This window comes from Photinus pyralis, unplaced genomic scaffold (assembly GCF_008802855.1).
Source record: "Photinus pyralis isolate 1611_PpyrPB1 unplaced genomic scaffold, Ppyr1.3 Ppyr1.4_LG3b, whole genome shotgun sequence".
NCBI classification, from domain to species: domain Eukaryota; kingdom Metazoa; phylum Arthropoda; class Insecta; order Coleoptera; family Lampyridae; genus Photinus; species Photinus pyralis.
In genome coordinates, this window is record NW_022170510.1 from 1,313,176 (window position 1) to 1,331,862 (window position 18,687).

Genomic DNA, 18,687 nt, shown 5'->3' on the forward strand with positions numbered 1-18,687 from the left:
TGGAATAAACAACCCTATTTACTAAATTTCAGCATCAATATTAATTACAATTTTATTAACTGTCGCTTTTATTACACCACTCTAAATAATAACCAACATTATTTAGAACATCTCTCTTATTCACGGTACTCAACACTTTCTTTTACGTTTTAAATCTAGCTGTGGATGCAAAAAATTATTCAAAATATAGTACAGTCCATCGGACGGGGAGGAGTATCCCGATCTGAAGTTGTAGGGTAGTTTTGCATTCAATGTGTTTGTGGGGTGCTTCGCATCTGAGGTTTACAAACAACAATAAACAAATTAGAAAACTTTCAGAAATCTAATTTTCATTAATTGAGTACTAGAAAACTATCAAGTGGCGTTATCCCAGAAGAAAAGTCTAAATTTTCTTATACATTTTACTATTTTAGTTTTTTGTGTTAAGGAACCGTCGAGACTCGAACCTTAGTGAAAAATGCTGTATTCCAGCTGCTCTACAATGAAAAAGACTCACTTAATTTTCGACCCAAAGGATGAGATTATTAATTAGACAATTTTTTTGAATGATGAATTAAGTGTAAATTGTTTAAAAACATAAAAAAGATTTACCGTACACTTAAAATATAAAAAATTTCATCAAATGCTGTCTGTGGCGGTAGAGTGCCTAAAATACAAGCGGCATTACCCTGCGGGACAGCTAAGCTAAATCTTTGCTTTAAAAATGCAAAGCAACGTTTTTCTTAAGTTTTTTCAACATTTTTTATTACAAATTTCTGAAGCAATTTTTTTGCAGATGGACTCCAAGCGCCAGGTGTTTCAATACCGAAGGGTAAAAAATAAAACGGTTTAGTAGATTACTATATTTTGGCATCTTTTTTTTCTGCTGATACATCCCATATTAATTGTCGTCCGTTTTTCCATGGTCCGAATGTCATTCATCTGGGCGTTTCCCGAGATTCCGTGAACAAATAAGGAGTTCCAATAATGATGGAATTGCTGCACTTTTTAAAGCTAGCTCCAAATATTAGACAATTGGTTCTATAAGATCTGAGTAGAGTAGAGGCCTATACATCTGGAAAATAAAGGTGATGGCGGGAAAAGCGGAGTTCTTGTTGCAAATTTAGTCATGTACAGTTTATCCTCTATACATTTTTAGCGCCTTTTTGATTATCAAATAGGAGCTTATTGTTTCATTAACTGTCGGCTGTTCGGGCGCCTTTTATAAATCGATCGAGATCTCGGGAACGGAATACCGTACAATTTTAGGGGTTTCGGCATTATATCCATACTATCGTGTTATTCCCCCATCGCTTAGTCTGAAAACTGCAACCTTTCCTGAAGTTGATAATTTATGAATTTTCTTTAAATTTGTGAATATAAAGAAATATTTAAAGAAAAATTCATAAATTATCAACTTCTGGAATGGTTGCAGTTTTCAGACTAAGCGATGGGGCACTAACACGATAGTACGAATATACTTAATGCCGAAACCCCCAAAATTGTACGATATTCCGTTGCCGAGAACTCGGTCGATTTATAACAGGCGCCCGAACAGCCGACAGTTAGTGAAACAATAAGCTCCTTTTTGAGAATCAAAAATGAGCTAAAAATGTATAGAACACAAATGTGAATATAAAGAAATAGAATATCATAGCGTGTATGAATTTTCGATTAATAAAATAGTTGTCCGATCTTAACATTATCATCAGTACGAAATAATTTACTCTGCTAACAAGTTATGGGCCGCATTGTCAGTTTCAAGTAAATTGAGTACAAATAACTGAAGAGGAGCGGAGAGAAAACAGAAAGTGGTGGGACAAAGAGTGTAGAGAAGAAAGAAATAGATAAGAGAAATGATGGAGCAAGAAAAAAGAGAGACCATAGAGGAGAAAGAGGCGAGAGAACAGAAAAAAGCACAAAAGCCACCATTAATTTAATACGAAAAAGTACTGTAGTGTAATTACACTATTCAAAACAGAACAAAATATATATACATACTGTAACGTGATTTATAAATTCGGGTTCGATTTATATCAATATTTATTAAACAAAACTAAAACACTATAAAAACTGTACAATTTATATCGATTATTTATATTACACACTTCGCAATTTATATCAGATTTTCGCGCTCAATGTTTCGTCCGTACTCGATCTCGTTCGATAGTAAACTCCCGCGATGTTCGGTCCGCAACCATTTATACACGCAAGCAATGTAAGTCCAGAACATTCGCGCAATTACCAGACACGCTGCAAACATCCCCACCATCGCGCTCCTAGAAAATTCCAGAGCGCCAAAGGCGACGTCATGTCTGGAGCGTTTCCGTTACAATACAATGGCACTGCTGAAGCCATCAGAATCTAGTGGCTGACGCTAACTTTTTGCCAAACGTCGTCGGCAAAATCCCCCTTCTTCGGCAGCTAAAGTCAAAGACTGTTCACGATTGTTGTATATAAAATCTTTATTAAATTACCAAAACGTTCTTATTTTTATTTTTTTATTAAATGAGATAAACTCTCTTTATAATGAATGACAGTTCGCTGCTAAAACAAAGTTAATTAGATTTTTATAAACAATAAAAAATAAAGAGAACAACGCGACGTTAATACTAGGAAATTTAAAGTGCGAGTCTAAAACTTTAAGCGTTCACAAAAACACCGGCATAATGCAAAAATCACTTATATCGTTGGAACAAAATGGCTACGACGCTATTTCATAAATCACAATACGGGAAACTACAACGAATTTTCTTTAATAGTTTTTTGATTATTACACTACGAGCATAGTTCAAATATACCACGAGGTAAACATTTAAACAATGCCGAACAGCGGAAAAACTACATTGCGAAAGAACACATGTTCCTAAATTCCCTCATCCCCCATCGTTTAAGCACCAGGTTTCTTGGAAACGCTGTGAAAATCATCGTCTGCAATGTGACGGAGATATGGAGATTATTTCTCTCTCTCTCTCTCTTGGAATGATTTTCGTTCTTCGGAAACCACCCTACCCTGGTGGATGATTTAGCTTAAAACGAGCGGCACACTATGCTATGATCACTGGTGCAGATTTGGCGTCGGAGGTTGCACCTGAACGAATGCTTTCTTCTGGTGTTTCCACACTTTATCTACTGTCATTAATTTCCGTTTATCGCACTATGTAAATTTGTATATAAAGTTAGCTCAATTCTTTTACCAGCTTTTTTCAGCGGCCATTGTGGATAAATTGCAACTCTCGCCGTTCCTCGCCTCGTTTATTAAGTTTTCCTTCTCCTCATGCGAGTCTTGAAGAGGACCTTTTTGAAGGAGTATAGAACCTGCCATCCCCCTTTTTCCCTCAGATCGGTCCAATAATTCTTAAAAAAATTTACCTTTCATTCAGTAAAGTCAAATTATGTACACTTACATTTACACTTTTTTTCTAATTTCCCATTACATAAGTGTAATAAAGATTAAAGATGTGTTTTTCCCTCTTATCTTGCACACCTACGCAAATTTTGACAGAAGGTCTTTTTAAAAAACACATTTCACACAGTAAGGGTCCAAGAACCACTTTAAAAAAGCTTATCTGTCATTAGGAAAAATATGTGAAACTATTTTTTTCCGAAACTACTTTAGAAACAACTACTTTCGTCTCTAAAAAGAGTGAGGATATGATCTTCCTCTCTGATGAGGAAAGTAAAAAACAATTGCTAATGTAGACATATGCAATTTTGTGCGGTTTTGTACAGGCGCCTTCTAGATTTGTACGGGAGCTCCTATTGCCAATAAACTAATTATAAGAAAGGAAGCATTTCATTGTTTAATTTTAAACGTGATCAAAGAAATCCATATTTCGTATGTGTGAACTTTCAGTTATTTCTTTTTGATTAGAGATCCCGCTAGGTATTTGTTTATAAAACTCACGAACGCAAAAATATCTATTCGTGCAATATTTACGGAATCACTCAATTTATTAATCAAATTCAGTACGTACCGAAAATCCTAGCAATTCTGTACTACTTACCCGAAAAAGAAAATCAGTGGACATATTGAATTGTCATGCTTAATACCTACTAACAGCATCGGATGAAAGACTGCTCCACTAATTGGATTAAAAGTGTTTGGTTTCATTTTTTGTACGTTATATTTCATTGTTTTGAAATTTAGAAATCCAGATTATGTAGAGTACTAATTGAACTTCAACTAAATGGGTAAGTACTTATTAAATAAATATTAGGTGTAATCGTTGAGTAACAAATTATTGAGGGAGGACTAATAATAGTCGTGTAAAGCAATACGTCAAGCTTCTGGGATAAATATCAACCACCAAAAAGGCACATGTAGCAATACAACTTAGCCTTTTCAGAATAAAATTAGTACATAAACAACTATTTTAAATTTTTTTGTGCAAAAATGGTAAATGTGGGTGACATTATGTATAAGTCAAATTCTTATATCAAAATGTATGTTTTTTTAAAAATCGTTTTGGCAGTCGACTCGCCCAGCTTCACGCAATGTAATCTATGACGAATTCGGCGATTTTAGGTTTTGTTTTTAATTCTTAAATAACAGTTGCGTATAGAGTAGTTAATTTTAACGACGTCTTGTTGACATTTTGCTAAAACTTAAATTGCTATAGAATAATAGGTAACAATCGATAGCACAATAATTATTACCATATTACGTCAGATATCGACGTTACTTGAAATGACAGGGCCAAACATGAGTGGAATAAATAATAAACGCAGACCCACGTAACGTTTGTTTACTTGCTATATTCAACTAGGGCGAAAAAATTAAATTTATAACCTTGAAGCTTTTCCCCAAATAACTTTTAGCACCCGATGAGGACACGGAACATTGCGTTTTACTTTTCAACTGATGCAAAGAAGTAAAAAATAATAATCGAACAAAATAGGTATGGTAACTTTCATTTCAATTACTTTAAAGCGCAGAAATGTTGCAAAACATAATTTTCAGGTGGCTCCTCCTTAAAACCAAAAATCAATAGAAAAATACACTTTCCGGATGAATTTGATACAAAAAGGGCGAAGTAGTAACCACCAAAAGCGACAACCTTTTTACCAGGAGTTGCGGAGTTATGCATATAATTCTACATACATGATACCAAAAGTATAATGTCAAAGCTTTGAGTTTTAAACGCCTGGTTTTGAATATACATGGTGAACATTTTGTCTGGACACTGAATTTATCTTTAAAACGACGCTTTTTATGGTATCCAAATCTATAAGAAGTTTGCTACCCATCTACGCTCTTTAAATTTGTGGTCAGTGGCGTGGTCATTGGGGGGCTTATTTTTTTAATGGTACCACTAGTTTTCATAACATATTCTTAAAGGGTACACTTTTTTCGATATAGCAGCATAAAAAACCTAATAATTCGACTAGTTTGCATTGAAAAAAACGTTCTCCTTTTTTTAGTAATGTAAAAGCAAGGTATTGTATCAAAAATCATTAAAAATTTAAGTAAATCCACACACTTAAAAATTATGTATAGTGACGTGCGTCTACCGAGGGCCTACAGAACTAAGAGGGTCACTTTTTTTTATCAAAGCACTATTTTTTCTTGAGGTATTATTAAAGAATTAACTGTTTTTTAACACAACATAAAAAACATGATCAAAATAGTACAAATACGAAATCAAATAACAAAACATTTTTCTTAGTTTGAGTTTTTCTTTTAAATTTGTCTATGTAATATAATAAGTTGTGCATTTCTGGATTACGATAGGAGGTTAGAGAGGATCCACGCGTACCTAGGCCTCAAATTCGGGCCCTTTGAACTGCCTCCCTCACTAGAGTCGTTTGACCCCTCAATGTCACTCAAGCCATCCCACACGTGAGATGAACCTAAGGATGCTGAAAGAGTGCGGTGCATGTGTTTGTTTAGTTTGCAGCGCTTAGAAAGTATTCCCACGAGTAACCTCAGGTTCTTTCTTGATAGCCCTGTGCAAAAACGCGCCAAGTAACGAGAGGGTTTTTTGAAGGCTTCTTTGGGTGTCCAGAGTTATTAAGTTGTTTATACTTGCAGATGTAACTGGAAAAGTCAGCTATGGACCATAAAACACCTCTTTTGAGGCCAGTCGGGCTAATAACTCATCGGCTTTCTCATTACATTCCATTCCAGCATGCCCTTTGACCCATGCGAGCTCAAGGGTGTTGCTGCTTGGTACTTGCTGTAGTGCATGGTGACATTCGGAAACCAACCTAGAGGTGATTTTACAGTGCCCAAATGCCTACACGGTACCCTGATGTTACTGGGAAGTTTTATAGTTTTGTTCCTTATGTTATGCATAAGAACTTTTCTTGTACTGATATGCCTTTACTAGAAGTAGTTGTGGTTAAAATTTCAACAAAATATATTAATAAATAAGAAAGTTGATATTGCTCAGCTTCCGCATGCGCACCTTAATCGTCAAACTTTTTCTTAGCTCCAGATCTATAAGCTATCGAATTAAAAAAATATATTGAAAACTGTTGGAGTAATTAAGGCATCTGACGGACACACAGACAGACGGATGGACAGAGAAAGTGACTGAAATAGCGCAAAATGGGCTAAAACAGTGTAGTCTTTAAGGATATGTAATGAAAACTAGTGGTTGTTACTTAGAAAATATATGCTCACCTTAACCATACAGAAGTACGCCACTGACCATAAATGTAAAGTACGCAGATTGGTAGCAAAACTTCTGTAATTTTGGATACCATAAAAAGCTTTTTTTAAACAATCTTGTTTTGAGTCAGAGAAAAGGGTGCCAGATAAAATGTTCTGTTCACTCTGTGAGAACTATTCGTTTCGGAGAAAGGGCATTTCTTAGTAGACTAGTCCGGTCAAAATAGTAATTTCAAATAACAAAAATTCACATGGGATATATCGGGACTTTTGGCACCTTATTTCTACTGGTATACCCAAGGTCTCTACCAAAATGCAGCTCTGTTGGAGTTTCTGTTATTTGATCACTATTTTTATGTATATTTTGACCGGACTGGGACCTTGGCCAAGCCTTCGAGCAGCTTTCAGTGCAACCACTGCAACCAGCACTCGTGATACTTCGCGTGGGTACAATTATCGGTAAGCATGTGTCTCCCTTGTTAAATTACTATTGATTATTAGTGCAGCTGCTGTGTAAGTGTGACGATACACTATTTTCTAAGTGTTATGGAGCTATCTTAATTGAACCATGTTGCAAATCATCAAGGAAAGTTCTTAGATCTAGTTTTATCTAATGTAACTTGTTCAGTTGAAAATGAACATTTATCTTTTGTACCCGAAGATACTTATCATCGTGCACTAATTATTGACATGGATACTAAACCACAATCTAATTTTCCAATTGCCCTTTGTGATAAAAAATGTAATTTTAGGAAGGAAAATTTTGAAGCACTGTATCATACGTTAACGTGTCGTTAATTGGTCTATCCTCAATGAATTCTCAGAGTTTCAAATTTTAAAAGACACTGTACTGTATTGAGTTCTTTCGGGAAGTGAGATCGCATTTCCTCACTACTCGTGAACGATAATCTAAACAAATCATTTCTGCGTTCTGGGCTCCTCATCAGGGAGCCAACGTGCCGGGCCCTCAAAAGAGGTCCGGTAAGGGGGCAGGCTCCTCGAATGAAGATACGGCTTCAACGCAGTGCCTTATTCGCAAGAAGAATAGGACTGGCGCTGGCGCACAGAAGGCGATGACCTCAAGTTGTGCGTGGACCACGAACCTCTGGGCGAGACCCTGCGGCGGAGGATTGTTCCGGTGCCGCACCTGGAGGTGGACACCACCGTGCTTCAGACGAAGTGCATTACGACTGCAATGAATGCAGTTACGAGATGGAGACGAACGTTCCTCTTATTAGGCCATGGAATGTCTGTGTGTTATATGGTCTCCCGGATGGCACGGCCACCATCTTGAAGAATCTCCCGAATAAAAAAAACCTGGTTCAGGACGAGCCTATGTAGAACTTTCTTCTACAGGGAAGAGCCGGGGAGGGTCCTCCTCGCATTCGATGTCGATGAGGCACTTCACCGTCACGTCAACTGTCTGTAAAACAAAAAGGCCTCATACAAGGTCCTGGGGTTTACAGTGGACGCGTAAGAGGTTTGGGCTGGGTGAAAGATAAATAAATCGAGTCTTATCTAATGGTTGATTTCTGTTTCTGGTTCTCATAGTCCCAAGAATGCAGATGAAATATGGCAGAGGGCGGAGCAGGCACTTGGTGATCTGCCGTACGACTCTGAAGAGGTTCGACTTACCAGAGCTCTGACTCGGTTGATAAGAGTACTGTCGCAATGGTAGGCTCCCTCTTATGTCGTGACATTCAGGCGGTGTTGAGGGCCCTGTCCGCAAACAGGTTCCGATCGGCCACGGCGCTTGATTGCAAGCGAGCTAGGGTGAACTTGGTCTGGGGGCAACGAAATGGCGCACGACTTGACTTCCAAAGGTAGTGATAAGGTCTTCGTCGGACTCGAGCCTACTCTCGGAATTGCTCCCTCCGTTGACAGGGTCAGGATTAAAGACTGGGTACCAGGCTCAGTGGCAACAAGCAATTAGAATCAGACACTTAACAGGAACCCTTGGCAAATCTGGGTCTTCTAAACTTTTAAAATTGAATAGATTCCTGATTAGGAAGATCACAGGTATAGCCACGGCATATTGGATGGTCAACTATCAGCTTCACAACATTGGGCTTGTAGGAGAGTCCACGTGTAAGTTCTTTGATCGTAGACAGACATCAGCTCCTTGGAGATGGTTATCTTGAACCGGAGAGGGTGAAACTTAACTTAGGCTAAATAGTAACCTATCATTTATTGATAGCAGCGGGCTCTGAATTTAGATACGGAAGAAAGGGGGTAGCCATAATAATAGCCCTTCGGTGTGCCTAAGTGCTGCACGGTCGGGATCCCCTATGAATAGAATAGAATGTGTAAAGTTTAAAAAACCAACATAATCATAATTTTTGATTTTTATAGTACAAAGTTGTACCTATCAATCACAAGACAGCAAGAAAGCAATAGCGTTAATTAAAATAGTCAACCTATGTTTTGTCCAGATCAATTATTGCAATATACCTTGTTCCTCGTCTGAATTTTTCGTTCTTTAGGTTTGAAGTCGTTACAAGTCTCACCAAACCGGCCTGAAAGTTAGTATTAGTAAATATCAATATTTTTTAGATTGAATCATCCAGCCACTATTTTGATAACTGCACCTGCACTTTATATAATGCCATGCTCATTCACTTTGACTATGAGTATATTCCTGAGTATGAATGGATCTGGTTTATTTTATTTTAACACGTAAAACGAGTATATCATTAAATGACTCAATACATTAATCAAATGGCATAAAATGGCGGTTTCATGAGAATAGCTGGATAATATTTCTAAAAATCATCCCCCACTCAATTCACTTCAATCTAGAAATCGATAGATAAAGTACCTACTCGATGTGGAAATGACGACTAACTAGTATTTACTAGAACTATAGAAATTAAATAAATATACCACAGCTGTCACATAGATAATGATATCTTTGAAATTATTGTTTAGGAGTAACATTCAAAACATCACGGCTATCGACAATGTCACGCATGTAGCCCTAAACGAAGAAAAAATTAGTTCAAGGGGAAGGTATTGTGTTTATAAATTGAACAAACTGTGAGGGAATAATAATAAAAGTATTTAATGATTAATGAATATGGATTGTAATTATAAAATTATTTATGCAACCTTAAAACATTTCGATTACTTGGTATCGATTTGACATTCAGTGGAGTGTGGAATAAAAGAAAGGTATCTGCATAAATTACCGTAAGGCTGTGTTTGGCAATTTATCTGAAAGAAATTAGGAGGCGGAATGGTTGATGTGACTTTTTAGTAGGTACTATTTAAATTGATTGCACGTAGTACGAGTACGCGTCCTTGTTGAACGTTTCAAGAATGCGATGTCAAGTTTGTCCGACCAGATGATCTGGTTGCACTTGACCAATCTGTAGATGTGTAAACCATGCAGTGAACGTTGCATTTTCGTTATGTAAAAGTATTCGTAGGCTGGTTGGCGCCAGGCGTTTGGCCTAAATTTTTTCGTTGGGGCAGTATTTGCTTCGTATTCCTGTGTAAACTTCCATAGATAGACATGTGTAAGTGTGGAAAATTTAGTAAGTATTTGATCACCTTGAAGATAAGAAAGTTAAGATCAGATACTTATTCGTGTAGGTACAACGTGCACTGAATTGTTTTCTACGGAGCACTAATGGCTCAATGGTTAAATAACAGTAGAAATGTAAGAATCCTATTTAAAAAAGTAAATTGTAAGTTTGTATAGTTCAAGTAATATACTGCATAACGACTCGAGTGGTGATTTTGAGATTATTTAGGTGAATGAACTTGACCGTGATTTGATATTTTAACACTAGTGGAGATACCTACACATTCTATTTTTTACTGCAGCAAGAGACAAATGTTTATACAACCCTTTAAAGAAATTAAGATGATAATTGCTGAATGTTTATCACTGATGGCACTGGGACAGGGCCATAGCTAGATTACTTTGTAAGAGCGGGCCAATAAATCTACAGATCGGGCGGGCGAAATATTAATAAACCGATACAACGAAATATCGAAGGATCCTCAGTATTACAATCACTTTTAACGACAATTTATTTCAATCTTACAAAATACATTTAATAGTTAACAAAAATGCATCAAATTCATGTCTTGGCGTTGAGATAATGCTCCTAGTCTTTTTCCCAACGATCTTGGTGCATGAATAACGATTTTGACATATTTAAATCAAAATCCATGTGGCTTCAGAAAAATAATATAAATCCACATAATGCGTTTGAAAGCTTTTACAACTCCAAATTCACGTGTAAAGAATATTTTGGATACATTTTGCACAAAAACTTTTCACCTATACCACAGAGAAGAGTTATATTGAATTGTTACACATCTAAGAGTCATAGGCAATAATCTAGCGAAAGTCCGAACTCGATACATGACCTAGGGAATGAAATATGTTGGTTTCTATTATATTGAGCCCCCAGTTTTTCCTGTTCCCGATTCACTCGGAGTCCATTTTTTCCTGTTGAACCAGCTTCCTGAAAATCAATAACGTCCGTCCTTAATGTCCAAAGTACCCGTAAACTTTTGCATTCATCACGTTTGATGCGCTTGTGTTATGTTATAAATTGTAAATCATAAATAATAATTACTGTCATAAATTAATCCATTTTACACGTAATTAAAATTACGTGCATATCATTTATGCGCCCACAATCTAGAAAACAACCACGGAAACACACAATGAAATTTAATAATAAAAACCAAACTATTAAATCCATCTTTCAACCTAAAACATTTCCTTAATTAATATCGCCCCTTAAAATGGTTGGATTTTCTATCTCTTCTTTTGTTAAATTTTTTAATAAATGTTTGACCATTTATGAGCATGCCACATTGTGTCATATTAGGCAATTTTCAAGAGCGGGCAAAGTGGGTTTCTAGAGCGAGCAAAACCCGCTCTTGCCCCCTCTGGCTACGGCCTTGCTGACTGGGGAGGTCTATTCAAGAGTTTCCCCAGAGGACACCAACCTCGGTTTAATTACAAATAATCAAATGTTTCAATCGAATCGAATATGTTTGCAATAATAGATTCAATGACTTAGACCATATCTATCATTTGCTTAGCTAAAAACTTTCCTACCACTTTAAATGTGTTTGCGCTTGGTTTACACCTACAGTATTTTTGAATATCTTGATAGGAAGTAGGTACCCACTCAAAAAATTGAAATGATACATTGCATAGGAACATGATTGTATTCTACCTTTCCTAATTTATGGAAGAGGCCTTCGCAGAACTTCAAAGAAATTTTTGATTAAGTACATGCTTTAATGGGAATTTAATAGGATTTATTTATTATCCATTTTAGGAGAAATTTACAGAACGATAAGGTTGGTAAATAGACGGAAAGCGAGTGGCGAGCTCTTGAGCTCATATCTCGCCAGAAATTGCCAGATCATACCACTTAATGGAGATTTGTTTTTACATCAGCCTTAAGATAATATTATTATTGAATCATTCGTTTATTGACAACATCATAAACTGTAAACAAGCAAAGTATGTGGACTACCTTCTCGCGAACCTTAAAAATTACATGCGGTAATACATACAAATAGAAAAATAAGTTACTTGCGATAATATTCTCTAAAACGCAATACAAACAAAATACCATTTTTGAAAGTATATGAACGTTAAGAGGTTTGATGTTGTGCATAATTCTCCCTTTTACCCTTAACTGAAATTTCGGCAACTTCTAGCCTCGATTCTTTTAAAAGTTTCTTTTGGCAAGAAACAATAAAACATTTATTCATAATAGGGGATGAAAGTACGACGAAATTGTAGGGTGTTGTATATGCATGAAATAATAGAGCAACTACCCTCTCACCACTCTACGCGTAAACTATATTATATGGTCCTGAGTAACTCTATCATTTGGACTGATTGTGTCGGAGGTTCGGTGGAAATATTCCTTTTCTTGTAAAATTTCTTAAAGGGTATTGTAATCATTCCGATTGCTGCCACGATTATCGCAGTCGTCCCTATGCTTGATCCAATTGAATAATGATGTTCAGGATGTTGATTCCAGTCCATTACCGAATGATCTTTTTTTGCATTAATAATTTGTCCAGTTGTTTGGATTTTTGAAGGACATGCTATCAGCGTAATGGATATGTCTGATGCTTAATAGACCGGGAGGCAGCGTACATAGTAACTAAACCATAAGCGACAAAAAATTCAACAATACAGGCTGAAAGTACGTTGAAAACTAATAATAAAATCACTAGTCTGCCAGTCGTAAGTGGCAGCATTAACTTGGGGCGGCGCTAAATAGGTGACTTTTTTAGGTGATCAACTAAATTACCAAACTATTACGGTCACGGAAAAGATTTGTATCAAGAAATCCCATTTTTTCCATAGTTTTCAAATATGCTATGGCAGACGATTTCAAGTGCAGCGTTGGTAGCGAAAGACGCCCTCCAATGTAGGGAAAAACACCCCTGAACTAAACCATGAGGACCGTATAAAAATTATTCATAAAAAATTCCTCTTTTTGTCACTACTTTCAAATATATCCTGGCAGACGATATTAAGTGTAGCTTTAATAGTGGCAGACGTCTTAGAAGTTAAAAAATTTAGGTATAGTAAATCCCAGCGAGTGCGAGCGTGTGAGAGATAAGCGCGCGAGAGCATAACCAACAGAGATAGCGATAGGATACTGACTACTGAGATCTTTCAAACCATTTGATTCTAAACTTCTGATTCACATAGTTCCATCCACTTCAATCAAACGGATTGTAGAAACTCAGACATTTTTCGGTGGCATTCGCACAAATTGCGATGAACTAAACCATGAGGACCATACACAAGTAATACATCCAATAAATACGTGGGAACCCGGTAACGCGTTACCCTGCGCGTTTCACACATCAACACCCAAATTCACGAACATCTCTCGAAGATTTATGAATTTCTGCGTGTTATTGGAAAAGAGACCTACTTCCATCTATACCTTGATGGTAGCGTCAATTTTACATTTCCCAAAGCAATAACAGCAATATCCATATCGGAAGCGCTAATAATGACTTTGCTACTTGTTGGTAGTTTACCAAGATGGTAAATTATTCGAGAATCTGCCTCTTAGTGACTGCAGCACAATTCAGTTTTTACCACATATGTCACAAATTTATAGCACTTATCTTCATATGTGGCAAACACAACTTTCCTTCCAAGTAAAGCGCAACAGGTCTTTTTTGCCTATGAACGGTATAAGTAATCTATAAGAGAGGCTTTGGGCTATCATTGCGAAGTGGTTTTATGAAATTTGCAATCTGCTTCTGACTGGAAACAGAAATTGAGTAGGATTGTAATCTTTCCTTATTTTGATCCCAACGATCATGTTCTGCGTGCTTCATGGAAGGGGTAACTATCTGTCAAAAGTAAGATGTACTTCTCTCGCTGACACAGCACAAATCTTGCCGAGGATGTGTTCAGAAAATCGCTCAAAGGTTTACCGGAGATCTTTTAAGAGAAGCAAAAAAAAAAATAATCCATCGATTAAAACAACTGGCGATGGACTAGGAGCACTTGAAGAAATCATACTTCCGAAAAAGCTTCAGCAAAACCAACTTGTCGATTTTAATCATCGATCCATCAATGTTGCATAGAGACAACCTGGAGTCAGAGGATAGTTTAGAACGAGCTGAAGATCTATCTTCTTTTCTCTTCAAGTTTTCTGTTTCTCAGTCTAAGAAGAATTCAAGAAATACCGACAATCTTATCGCGAAATAAAGAATTTATTATTTTCCTTAATTTAATTCGTTTGGTAACTCCAAGCGGTGCGTAAATCTATAGCTATCTCTGTTCGTTGTGCTCTCGCGCGCTTATCTCTCACACGCTCGCACTCGCTGGGATTTACTATACCTAAAGACTTCTAAGACGTCTGCCACTATTAAACCTACACTTAAAATCGTCTGCCAGGATATATTTTAAAGTAGTGACAAAAAGAGGAATTTTTTATGTATAATTTTTATACGGTCCTCATGGTTTAGTTCAGGGGCGTTTTTCCCTACATTGGAGGGCGTCTTTCGCTACCAACGCTGCACTTGAAATCGTCTGCCATAGCATATTTGAAAACTATGGAAAAAATGGGATTTCTTGATACAAATCTTTTCCGTGACCGTAATAGTTTGGTAATTTAGTTGATCACCTAAAGAAGTCACCTATTCAGCGCCACCCCAAGTTAATGCTGCCACTTACGACTGGCAGACTAGTGATTTTATTATTAGTTTTCAACGTACTTTCAGCCTGTATTGTCGAATTTTTTGTCGCTTATGGTTTAGTTACTATGTACACTGCCTCCCGGTCTATAACGTGCCTCACCCTATTTCTTAGATTCATATGATGCCATCACGAAAGAAACATATTTCGCATTCGTAGTTTTAGTTAAACTTATTTGATAGATAAATTCCAAAGCAAACATACGTTTGTTATCACTTATCAGCCTTTAATACGATTTTCAAAGATCTTTTGATTTGAGTGAATATTTAATTTTTAATGATTATCAGGGTCATTGTTCTTGTAATTAATTGTATGCAAGGGATCATACGAAGCTTTATCAAACAGTCTCCAATTAATTACGTTTTTTGTTATAATTTTTTGTGTTTAATTGTCATGACATATAATGATTATATGAAACCAGTTCGGTATCTTGGAAACTGTTGAAGAACGTGCAAGTACCTGTAAAGGTTGTGAAAATAAATAATGTCAAGTCTTACGCACGCATATGACACACAGTAAACAATTCAATTTAGAACCTGTTTTGGTAATTATATCATTATAATTTTTCCTCTGATTGACATTTATCGAAGTATACTGGCTTTTGTAAACGTTTATGCAGAAGGATTCTAATTTTCAGTAGTATGACGTTGAAAGTGAATGGACTTTTTAAAAAGGTTTCTTTTGGTATTATATGTCATAAAATATTCTTGAATTTTGTTTCTAGTAAATGAAGTCACCTAACTATTCAAATGTACAGCAAATTTTGGTACAAAAGAAGTATTGCAAACCAATTTAAGCAGTAATAGACCACAAACTTGCGGTTGTATTCTAAGAAGTCAGAGTAAAGATGTGTTCAGTATTATATACCTACAGTGTATCCAAGATAAGTATGAACAGCATGGAGAAATCGGAAAGCATAAGAGATATACCTACAATCGGTTAAATTAGAAAAAAGTTGCGTATGTTAGGGCTTAAAAAATTCAGAAATTACGATCAGTTCTGATGATATTCGAAAATAAACGAAGTTAACTATATTCGTTTTGAATTTTTCTGACCCTGTTTGAAAAGGTAACAGACACAGAGAACACTCACTTTTTAAGCTATACAAGATGGTGCCCACTAGTGCTGGGCGATAAATGAAATTGTGTTTAGTCCGATAATTATCGATTAATCGTTAATCGATAACTTTTGTTAACAATCGATAATGATTGCTATCGCTGCGTCGATAATAATCGATTATGATGGACACCTGTCGAAAATTGGCGATCTCTGATAATTACCGATTAATCGATAAGTAGCTATAATTATGGAAAGAAAGCTGTCCACACCTTTTCATAAATCTTATCGATATAAATATCTCAATCGATATAACTAGTTAACTACATCGTCCATGCGTACACTCGCTACCATTTTTGCTTTTTTGGTACTGATATTGCGAGAGATAACTTAAATAAAAACAGGATCTTTTGAAAAATATTAAAACAACTGTAGGTATGCCGAAGTTTTCTGAAATTAAAGGTGATCAAGTAGACGATAATCCTCAAAAATTGGATATGTATGTATAGATTTATCGACCAATCCTTTAAAATGCACAAATAATTGATAAATTTTTCAATAATTTTCCATACATTATCGATTAATAAACCATTTTTCTTTAATTTATCGACTATCACTTAATCGATAATTATCGATAAGTTATCGATTAATCCTTTTTTGCACAGCACTAGTGCTCACAGATTTTCACTGCGACGTTTCGTCTTTGAGAAACCATCTTCAGCTTCATATTTTTATATAAATAAGAAAATAACTACATACTGTATTGAGTAGGATTTTTATTACGAATACAACGATGTATGGCACAATATCATTCTTTATTATGACATTTACAGCAACCATCAATGAATGATTTTGACATGTTGTCAACGTCTACTGCACCAAAACGTTAAACATTGTTTATTATATATAATAGCATACCTAATAAAGAATCATATTGTGCCATCTATCATTGCATTCGTAATAAAAAATGCTATTCAATACAGTGTGTACTTTTTTCCGATCTATATACACATATGAACTTGAGAATGGTTTCTCAAAGACGAAACGTCGTAGTAAAAATGTGTGTACACCATCTCGCAGAGATTAAACAGAGTTTATGAGGTAGTGTTTCTTTTCAAACAGGGTAAGAAAAACAAATTATTGTTACTTTCGGTTTTTTTTCGAATATCCTCGAAACTGATCGGAAGTTTTTAAAACATCATTTTACTAAGCCCTAAAATACGCAACTTTTTCCCAATTTAACCGACTCTGTGTATGTCTTATGGTTTCCGATTTCCCCATGGTGTTCATTCTTATCCTAGACATACTGTATATGCAATCCGATTTAAAATTTTTCTTAACCACTTAAAGCATCGAGATTGAGTACGTTTATAATATTCAATTATAATATAAAAGTATATAATTACAATATATTATGGGAAATCCCTAATTGCATACTGCAGTATTGAAACCGGTGCTGAGACTGCAGAATTTTTACTTACGACAAAATTTAATAAAATTCTAAATAGGACAAGCACTTTTAATGACTTACTTGCATTTACTTGAGAAATTTTTCAAAATGAAAAATTCTCTTATGTGCTAGTTTTATTCTTTGGCCCGTCTGCCGATTAAGCCGTTATTGTTGTTACTAATTTTTTTAAATTTTATTCTGAGGAGAAAGGGTATAACGGCGAAATCATTAACGTTAAGGGTAAAGCATGTTATAATTATATGAAAACATACGTACTTTTGAAGTACTTTTCAAATCTGTAATAAAATAGGGGGGAGGGGGGGGGTTGTATTTTAAAAAAAATATACGCCACTGGAATATGCACGCCACTGGTGATCAAAAATATTTTAGAAACATGGCTTTTGCTCAAAGACCTTTTTCTGTAGATTTTACGATAAAGGAATTATGATCTGAGGGCTCTTAGATGTTACATTAAAAATTCTAGCGCTTTGGATTCTACAGGTAAAAATCTACAAGAAAAGTTCTTTTCGGGTTGAAGTAAAGTTTGTTGATTTTTGTAATAGTTATTTATTATACAAGGGAAAAGGTATTGGATTTTAGCTCGAAGTTGTGTGGTCCCAAACACACAAAAAACCGAGATTTATAAAATTCTGTATGTTTTGGATTTTACAGGACAAAATCTCCAAGAAAAAGTTGTTTTCCGGTCGGTTTCGGACAAGTCACAAAAATGCAAATAAGTCGAATAATCACAAAATGGAATGACAATGTTCATAGTTTCAAAATTATGAGGAAGACTTTGAAATTGAGCTCGTAAAAGTGTATCTCCTATGCATATTATCTAATTTTCTATCTAAATCAGAAAAAATATTTCGAATTACATAGGCATAAAAATACGGAAAATTGACCACACAGCATAGTGTAGGTATACCTTGAAGGTATTAATAAATTTGAATTAGACGAATGGTAATAAGAAATAAAAAAAATGCGGACATCCGTGTTAACACTGTGCGGAAATGAGTAGGACGAGGAACTACGCACAATCTGATTTGATTGACCGAGTTTATTTATTTAAATTAATTACCTTGCCAACACAAATGTAAACTAAATCAATCAAAATATACGCAACTTTAAGACTTTAAGTAATTAAAAAGTGGATTGATGTCCTTCTGCATCCTCGTCCTCGGGTTTGTTACTTTTGGAATGTTCTAATTTAGAAAGGTACTTGTAGTACTTAGGGATAAGTGTGATTCATTAATAAAGATTTTTAGAACTTATTTAAAATATGTCAAAAGAAATCAACTACTAAACTATCCTGTAAATTGTTAAATCTTTCGGAATACAAAATGAAACGAATCAAAATTACAAAAT

General features: G+C 35.5%; 1 protein-coding gene across 2 annotated transcripts in view; it reads left to right on the forward strand.

Annotated features, from left to right (window-relative positions):
- Positions 1–18,687, forward strand: part of LOC116166891 (synaptic vesicle glycoprotein 2B-like) — a 35,530-nt gene that overhangs the window by 12,116 nt on the left and 4,727 nt on the right. The window lies entirely within an intron of this gene.